The sequence below is a fragment of the Triticum dicoccoides genome, chromosome 5B (assembly GCF_002162155.2).
Source record: "Triticum dicoccoides isolate Atlit2015 ecotype Zavitan chromosome 5B, WEW_v2.0, whole genome shotgun sequence".
Classification (NCBI taxonomy): Eukaryota; Viridiplantae; Streptophyta; class Magnoliopsida; order Poales; family Poaceae; genus Triticum; species Triticum dicoccoides.
In genome coordinates, this window is record NC_041389.1 from 7,592,263 (window position 1) to 7,601,810 (window position 9,548).

Here is a 9,548-nt window from a genome sequence, read left to right on the forward strand (position 1 = left end):
GGACACATCAGGGGTGCAACCGAGACATGAAGCGGAGACATATGGATGCCATGGCATTGGTGCAGACGTATGGGAAGCCTGACATCTGTTTGACTATGGCATGCAACCCTAGCTGGGAGGAGATACTGAATGAGCTGCTTCCAAGCCAGACTCCCCAAGACCGACCAGATCTTATCGCACGCGTGTTCAGGGCCAAGCTGGAAACCATGAAAGAGATGTTGTTCAAGAAGCACATCCTAGGTGTTGTGGTAGCGCATGTGTATGTCGTCGAGTTTCAGAAGAGGGGCCTCCCCCATGCGCACTTCCTGTTGATCATGAATTTAAATTATAAACTTGTGGTGCCAGAGTAGTATGACCACCTCATATCTGCAGAGCTCCCGGACAAGCATAAGTATCCAGAGCTCTTTGCCATGGTCGTGAAGCATATGATGTACGGACCATGCGGTAATCTAAATCCCAAAAATGTGTGCATGCAAGACTCGAAGTGCAAGTGCAAGTACCCACGGCCGTTCAACCAGAACACCTTACAAGGGAAGGATTCATACCCGGTTTATCGACGACGGGACGATGGTCGTTGTGCTAAGGTCTGCCGTCATCTGCTAGATAACAGGTGGGTGGTGCCTTACAACCCTTATCTGTTGCGGATGTTCAACTGTCACATTAATGTTGAGGTATGCTCCAGCATCAAGGCCGTCAAGTACCTTTACAAATACATATACAAGGGCCACGATCGAGCTTCAATCATCATCGACCAGCCTGACATCAACGGGGTTGTAGATGAGATTAAAAGGTACATTGATGCGAGATGGGTTACTCCACCGGAGGCGATGTGGAGGATATTCGGCTTCAACCTTTCTGAGAGTTCCCCATCGGTCCTACAGTTGCCGCTTCATCTCCCTAATATGCATAGTGTCACGTTCAAAGCGCAAGAGGACCTGACCGATGTCGTCGCCTGTGATAATGCATCTAAGTCAATGCTGACAGAGTATTTCCTCGCTAATCAGAAGCACGAGTGGGCTTGGGATATCCTTTACAAGGACTTCCCGGGAAGTTTCACATGGCAGAGACAGAAGTACTGGAGGCCGAGAGAAAAGCGGCACCAAGTTGGTCGAATCGTGTCAGCCCATCTGGCCGAGTGGGAGCGGTACTTTCTGTGAGTGTTGTTGGGGAATGTTGCATAAAATAAAAAATTTCATACGTTCACCAAGATCAATCTATGAGTTCATCTAACAACGAGAGAGAGAGATGCATCTACATACCCTTGTAGATCGCGTGCGGAAGCATTCAAGAGAATGGGGTTGAGGGAGTCGTACTCGTCGTGATCCGAATCACCGGAGATCCTAGCGCCGAACGGAAGACACCTCCGCGTTCAACACACGTACGGTCAGCGTGATGTCTCCTCCTTCTTGATCCAGCAAGGGGGAAATGAGAGGTTGATGAAGATCCAGCGGCACGACGGCGTGGTGGTGGATGCAGCAGGGTTCCGGCAGAGCTTCGCCGAGCTTCTGCGAGAGGAGGAGGTGTAGCAGGGAGGGGAGGGAGGCGCCAGGGTGTTGGGTGTGGCTGCCCTCCCACCCCCCTCTTTATATAGGGACCCCAGGGGGCGCCGGCCCTAGAGATGGGATCTCTAGGGGGGGTGGAGTGCCCCCCAAGGCAAGTGGAGGCGCCCCCTCCCCTAGGGTTTCCAACCCTAGGCGCAGAGGGGGGCCCAGGGGGGCACACCAGCCCACTAGGGGCTGGTTCCCCTCCCACTTCAGCCCATGGGGCCCTCCGGGATAGGTGGCCCCACCCGGTGGACCCCCGGGACCCTTCCGGTGGTCCCGGTACAATACCGGTGGACCCCGAAACTTTCCCGATGGCCGAAACTCCACTTCCCATATATAATTCTTTACCTCCGGACCATTCCGGAACTCCCCGTGACGTCCGGGATCTCATCCGAGACTCCGAACAACTTTCGGTTTGCTGCATACTCATATTCATACAACCCTAGCGTCACCAAACCTTAAGTGTGTAGACCCTACGGGTTCGGGAGACATGCAGACATGACCGAGACGGCTCTCCGGTCAATAACCAACAGCGGGATCTGGATACCCATGTTGGCTCCCACATGCTCCTCGATGAACTCATCGGATGAACCACGATATCGAGGATTTAAGCAACCCCGTATACAATTCCCTTTGTCATTCGGTACGTTACTTGCCCGAGATTCGATCGTCGGTATCCCAATACCTTGTTCAATCTCGTTACCGGCAAGTCACTTTACTCATACCGTAATGCATGATCCCGTGACCAGACACTTGGTCACTTTGAGCTCATTATGATGATGCATTACCGAGTGGGCCCAGAGATACCTCTCCGTCATACGGAGTGACAAATCTCAGTCTCGATCCGTGTCAACCCAATTGATACGGTCACCGCTCGTACACCTATTATTCCCTCATTGCTGCGAAGTAGAATATTTTCAAAAAGAGAGGCTGGCTATGAAAAAGAGATGCAGAAGTACGTGGTTCCGGCTCTACGTCAAAGGAAGGTGTTGCATTCAACTAATCAAAGAGGTATATTAGGCTCCATGCCTTGCTCACGTACTATCCAAGGAAGTCAAAAGTCAGTATTTAGGGATCCAAGTATCACCAGAGTTATAATTGAGGAGATGCCTGCTAATACAATCCCTTTGGATGAAGTGGAGCCTTGCTTTAGAACCCCAAGCAACTACTACAAGTTTAGCCAGAAAAGCAAGCTTACGTGAAGGTCTCATAGTTTTATTATGGTGTATTATTTTTATCCTGCAGTGTGTTTTCTAGTATTTTTGTTGAGTCCGGTCCGTGTCGTGATGTGAGTCGGGCTTGGCCCAGGCGTTATGCACCACCTATTTAAGCAAGGGGTGCAGCGTTGTCTAAGGTTAGGTTTTAGTTTTTTTGGTCAAGAAAAATACTCAGAAAGGCATCTGATGATGAGCGCCCCTCTGTGTTCCTGCGTTCCATGAATTGGATCGGTGATCGCATGTGTTTTGGCGACTTGATCTCTAGGGCATAGTTTCGTTCGGTTCTTGTTCTTCAAGGAGCGATCCAGTCCTTTTTTTTCATCTACTACAACTAGTTCGTGAACTCCATCTGGCTAATTACGCCGCCGCCGCCGCTGATCATCATTAGCATAATCCATCCATCTAATCTAGCTGCAGTACTACTACGCCCTAGCCCAGTACTTCCGCCCGTACACATCTTATCTGGTTTGTTTTAATTCATCTGCTTCCGATCAATTCTAATCTGCTAGCTCTTTGCACCGGTGAAAGATCAGGGACACCCAAAAATCGTGTCAGTGCTACTTGAGGCATATCAACTGGTATCAGAGAGCGCCAGGTTTATCACTGCGCGTGATGTCAACCGCAAGCAAGCGTGACGAGGATGAGGTGAGGGAGGATGACGGGCTGCCGCAATATGGTCCCGATCTGGACCCAGGTGTCCGTGCTATGTTCAAGGCTACATATCAGCACTTCGACAAGCACATGAAGGCCCTCGACGAGACGGTGACCGACGGGTTCCAGGCTATGCAAGCAGCCCTCCGTCGCCTAGAGACAAGGGCAGCCGGCGCGGCTGCTCCAGCGAGGGAACAACATGCCCTGCAGCAGCGAGCACCTCGACATGTCCGTGACGCGAACGTTGCCAACGACGACAATGATGCTGAGTCCGAGGATGGTTCTGATGCTCGTGGCAACTTTCCTCGCCGACCACGACATAATGCTCGTCCCCGTGATGATGGACCAAGGCGGCGCCGCGATGAGGACGAGGACGGAGGTATTGGTAGAATAAAAATTACTATACCTTCGTTCACAGGCAAGGCCGGTCCCGAGGAGTATCTTGAGTGGGAGATGCGTGTGGAGCAAATTTTTGATAATCACCGTTACTCCTAAGAGCGGAAGATTCGTTTTGCTTCTCTTGAATTTTCAGGTTATGCATTAATTTGGTGGGATCAGCTCAACCACAATGACGCACGACCAGAGTCATGGCGTGAGATGAAGCGTACAATGCGTGCTCGCTTTGTGCCAGCCTATTTTCAGAAGGAGCAACACACAAAGCTTCGCCGTCTTGTTCAAGGAGCCATGACGGTGGATGAGTATTACCAAGGGTTGCAAGTTCTGATGATCAGAACTAATGTGCATGAGTCTGATGATGCAACAATGACACGCTTCTTTGAGGGGCTGAATGAGGATATACGTGACCGTGTTGATTTGATGCAGTATAATGATATGCAAGAGCTTCTTCATCAAGCGGAGCGTGCCGAACAGTGGGTCAAAGCCAAGCAAGTTTCCAAAGGCCGCACCAATTTCAGCATGGGGCGACGTTCCTATTCGCATGACGATGATAATGTCAAGCCAGCTTCATCCTATAGGTCAGCTGCTACTGATCACAAGGAGATGAGCAAAGAATCTATGGCCGCGAGCAAAGTGGCTTCAAGGGCTGATTCAAGTGCGCAGTCTGTTATGCGTACTAGTGAGATTGTTTGTTACACATGTGGAGGTATGGGACACAAACGCATTGATTGTCCGAACAAGAAGAGAGTGCTCCTTGTTAATGACGGATATGTTTCTGAAGACAAAATTGACTCAGAGTCTGATGAGCCCAAGGAAGGGGAAAGTGAATCTAATCCTATCATGTGCTATCCTTTAGATTATGATGATCTGCCATGCATCATGGTGCAGCGAGCTAAAGAGGATCAAATTCCAAGTTCGGGACAGCGGTGGAAAAATTTTCAGTCACAATGCAAGATCAAAAACAAGTGTTGCAAGTTGATTATTGATGGAGGGAGCTACACCAACATCATAAGCAAGCGTGTGGTGGATGCTTTAGGACTGAAGGCATGGCCACATCCACAGCCACATTGCATTGAGTGGTTGTACAACTCCGGACGTTTGAAGGTGACTCACAAGGTACGCGTAAAGTTCAATGTTGGCACATATTACGATGAGGTGATTTGCGATGTTGTGCCAATGGATGTGTGTCAATTACTATTGGGTCGTCCATGGCAATATGATCGCAATGCTATACATGAGGGGAGGTCCAACACTTACGTGTTTCGAGATGTTGGCATCAAACGTGTGCTACAGCCCATGGGTAATAATGCTATCAAGATTGATCATATGTTTGTATGCAAGGAAATTTTGAAGAGTGTCCCAAAACCGAGGACGGTTTTGCTTGAAGGAGGAGAGGATGATACAGTCACCGCTCGTACACCTATTATTCCCTCATTGCTGCGAAGTAGAATATTTTCAAAAAGAGAGGCTGGCTATGAAAAAGAGATGCAGAAGTACGTGGTTCCGGCTCTACGTCAAAGGAAGGTGTTGCATTCAACTAATCAAAGAGGTATATTAGGCTCCATGCCTTGCTCACGTACTATCCAAGGAAGTCAAAAGTCAGTATTCAGGGATCCAAGTATCACCAGAGTTATAATTGAGGAGATGCCTGCTAATACAATCCCTTTGGATGAAGTGGAGCCTTGCTTTAGAACCCCAAGCAACTACTACAAGTTTAGCCAGAAAAGCAAGCTTACGTGAAGGTCTCATAGTTTTATTATGGTGTATTATTTTTATCCTGCAGTGTGTTTTCTAGTATTTTTGTTGAGTCCGGTCCGTGTCGTGATGTGAGTCGGGCTTGGCCCAGGCGTTATGCACCACCTATTTAAGCAAGGGGTGCAGCATTGTCTAAGGTTAGGTTTTAGTTTTTTTGGTCAAGAAAAATACTCAAAAAGGCATCTGATGATGAGCGCCCCTCTGTGTTCCTGCGTTCCATGAATTGGATCGGTGATCGCATGTGTTTTGGAGACTTAATCTCCAGGGCATAGTTTCGTTCGGTTCTTGTTCTTCAAGGAGCGATCCAGTCCTTTTTTTTCATCTACTACAACTAGTTCGTGACCTCCATCTGGCTAATTACGCCGCCGCCGCCGCTGATCATCATTAGCATAATCCATCCATCTAATCTAGCTGCAGTACTACTACGCCCTAGCCCAGTACTTCCGCCCGTACACATCTTATCTGGTTTGTTTTAATTCATCTGCTTCCGATCAATTCTAATCTGCTAGCTCTTTGCGCCGGTGAAAGATCAGGGACACCCAAAAATCGTCTCAGTGCTACTTGAGGCATATCACCAATAGACACTTTTGGAGATACCTGTAGTGCACCTTTATAGTCACCCAGTTACGTTGAGACATTTGGTACACCCAAAGCACTCCTACAGTATCCGGGAGTTACACGATCTCATGGTCTAAGGAAAAGATACTTGACATTGGAAAAGCTCTAGCAAAACGAACTACACGATCTTGTGATATGCTTAGGATTGGGTCTTGTCCATCACATCATTCTCCTAATGATGTGATCCTGTTATCAATGACATCCAATGTCCATAGTCAGGAAACCATGACTATCTGTTGATCAACGAGCTAGTCAACTAGAGGCTCACTAGGGACATGTTGTGGTCTAAGTATTCACACGTGTATTACGATTTCCGGATAATACAATTATAGCATGAATAATAGAGAATTATCATAAACAAGGAAATATAATAATAATCCTTTTATTATTGCCTCTAGGGCGTATTTCCAACAACCCATTAGCTGGATCAATATTTCTCAACAGTATAACTGGGCAATTTATCTTTAGTTTGAGCGCATGCGGCACCGGTTTCAAATACCCAGGAGTTACTACGAGTACTGGTAAGGTACACATCAATTACAAGTATATCAAATATACCTTTAGTGTTGCCGGCCTTCTTGTCCGCTAAATATTTGGGGCAGTTCCGCTTCCAGTGACCCTTCCCTTTGCAATAAAAGTACTCAGTCTCAGGCTTGGGTCCATTCTTTGACTTCTTCCCGGCAACTGGCTTACCGGGTGCGGCAACATCTTTGCTGTCCTTCTTGAAGTTCTTCTTACCCTTGCCCTTCTTGAACTTGGTGGTTTTATTGACCATCAACACTTGATGTTCTTTCTTGATTTCTACCTCTGCTGACTTCAGCATTGAAAATACTTCAGGAATAGTTTTCACCATCCCCTGCATATTGTAGTTCATCACAAAGCTCTTGTAGCTCGGTGGGAGCGACTGAAGGATTCTTTCAATGACCGCCTCGTCCGGGAGGTTAATGTCCAGCTGGGACAGGCGGTTGTGCAACCTAGACATTTTGAGTATGTGCTCGCTGACAGAACTATTTTCCGCCATCTTACAACTATAGAACTTGTCGGAGACCTCATATCTCTCGACCCGGGCATGAGCTTGGAAAACCATTTTTAGCTCCTCGAATATCTCATATGCTCCGTGTTGCTCAAAACGCTTTTGGCTCCTACTCCAGTGTTACAGGCATCTGTTTCCACAGTGAAAGTTTTCTCAAAGTTAGGTAGAGCTAGCACAGGAGTAGTGGCCATAGCTTGCTTCAAGTGTTGAAAAGCTTCCTGAGCTATGCCAGACCATTGGAAAGCTTGTTTTTTAAGTAGGACAGTCAAGGGTTTAGCCAGCAAACCATAATTTCTCACAAATTTTCTGTAATACCCCGTGAGTCCCAGAAATCCTCTTAATTCAGTAACATTGGTAGGCACTGGCCAGTTGACCATAGCTTCTGTCTTTGAAGGATCAGTAGCCACTCCCTTGTCAGAAATTATGTGGCCCAAATATTCCATAGTTTGTTGAGCAAACACACACTTACTCTGCTTCACATGTAACTTGTTCTCTGCTAGGATTTCAAATACAGATTTCAGATGCTGTATATGATCTTCCAAGGAAAAACTAAACACCAAGATATCATCCATGAATACCAAGACATATTTTCTGTTTGGTCCAGCCATAAACACATTCATATTGCATTGGAATGTCCCTGGTGCAGTAGCCAATCCAAAAGGAACCACTCTGAATTGAAACTGACCATGGTGTGTTTTAAATGCTGTTTTATGCTCATCCTCCTCTCTCATTCTAATTTGATGATATCCAGCTTTTAAATCCAGTTTTGAAAACCATTTGGCCCCTCCCAACTCATCCAACAGTTCATCAATTACTGGCAATGGAAACTTGCTTTTTATGGTGATATCATTCAATCTTCTGTAATCTACATAGAATCTCCAAGTGCCATCCTTCTTTTTGACCAACAAAACAAGAGAAGCAAAGGGACTAATGCTAGGTGTAATCAAACCAGCTTTCAACATTTCAGCAACTTGTCTTTCTATCTCATCTTTTTGTTGTGGAGAGTACCTGTAAGGCTTGCAATTGACTGGAACAGCTCCAGGAACAAGGTGAATTGCATGATCCAATGGCCTGTGAGGAGGCAATGTTTTAGGATCTGTGAAAACTGTAGTGTGCTTGTCAATCAACTCTTGCACATCAGGAGGGACTGGTGTTTCAGGTGCCATAACAATCCTGTTTAATACAGCAGTGGCCCAAACTTCATTTCCCTTTTCCCACTTCATTAACTGTTCCACTGATACTTCCTCAATTACAGTGGGGGAGATAGGCAACACTCCTTGCAGTTTAACCTCCTGCCCTGCATACTGGAATTGAATCCACTTTTCTGCCCAGTGACACTGCATAATTCCCCACTGTTCAAGCGAGTCCATGCCCAAAATTATATCATGCCCTCCTAAAGGAAGTACATGCATGGCATTTGTAACATTGTGCCCTTGTATCCACCAAGTTAACTGGGAAACCACCTCAGTGCATTGGACAACTTCTCCATTTGCCACTTTTACTTTCATTGGCTGTGACAATTGATCAGCAGTAACAGAGATCCTGCTCAAAAGTGCCTGGTCCACAAAAGTATGTGTGCTCCCTGAGTCCACTAAAATGAGGACCACTTGGTTTCCAACTAGAGCCCTCAGTTGTATGGTCCTGGGATGAACTGCTCCAGACAGTGCAGTAACTGAAATGGCGGCACAATCTGCTGTAGACTGGTCAACCAGAGTGTCTAGCAGAGCATCTGATAATATTTCATTCTGTACTATGGCTTCAACTGCCTTTAACTGAGCTCCAGCAGCAGGTGCCTGACTGCAGGCATGTCCAGGTGCAAACTTCTCTCCACATTTGTAACAAAGGCCATTAGCACGTCTGTATTCCTTCAACTATTTTGCCTTCCATAATTCCCCCGGAGCCAATGCAGGTCGACTGTCCATCTTGGTGAAAGAAGTTTTTGTATAGTTGGACTTGATAGACTTCTGTTGCAAGAGTCCTTCCTGAATAGCAGCAAACACTGCTGCCGATTGCACACAGGATGGTATCTGTAGTTCCACAGTTGCTCGGAGTTCAGGCTTAAGACCCATAATGAAACATGTTACTAAGAACGTGTCACTGAGGGCTGGTTCATACAACCTGATGGTGTACACCAGCTGCAGAAAGTGTTGTTTGTATTCCTCCACTGACTGAAGTTGCTTTAAGGACATGAGCTCCTTCATCTTCTGTATGTATACATTAACGTCAAATTCTTGCACTATCGCTGCACAGAACTGAGGCCAGGTGTGATAGATACTCGTTTGTTTGAACGCCTAGTACCAATGAGCTGCATTATCTGTCAGGTACAGAGATGCT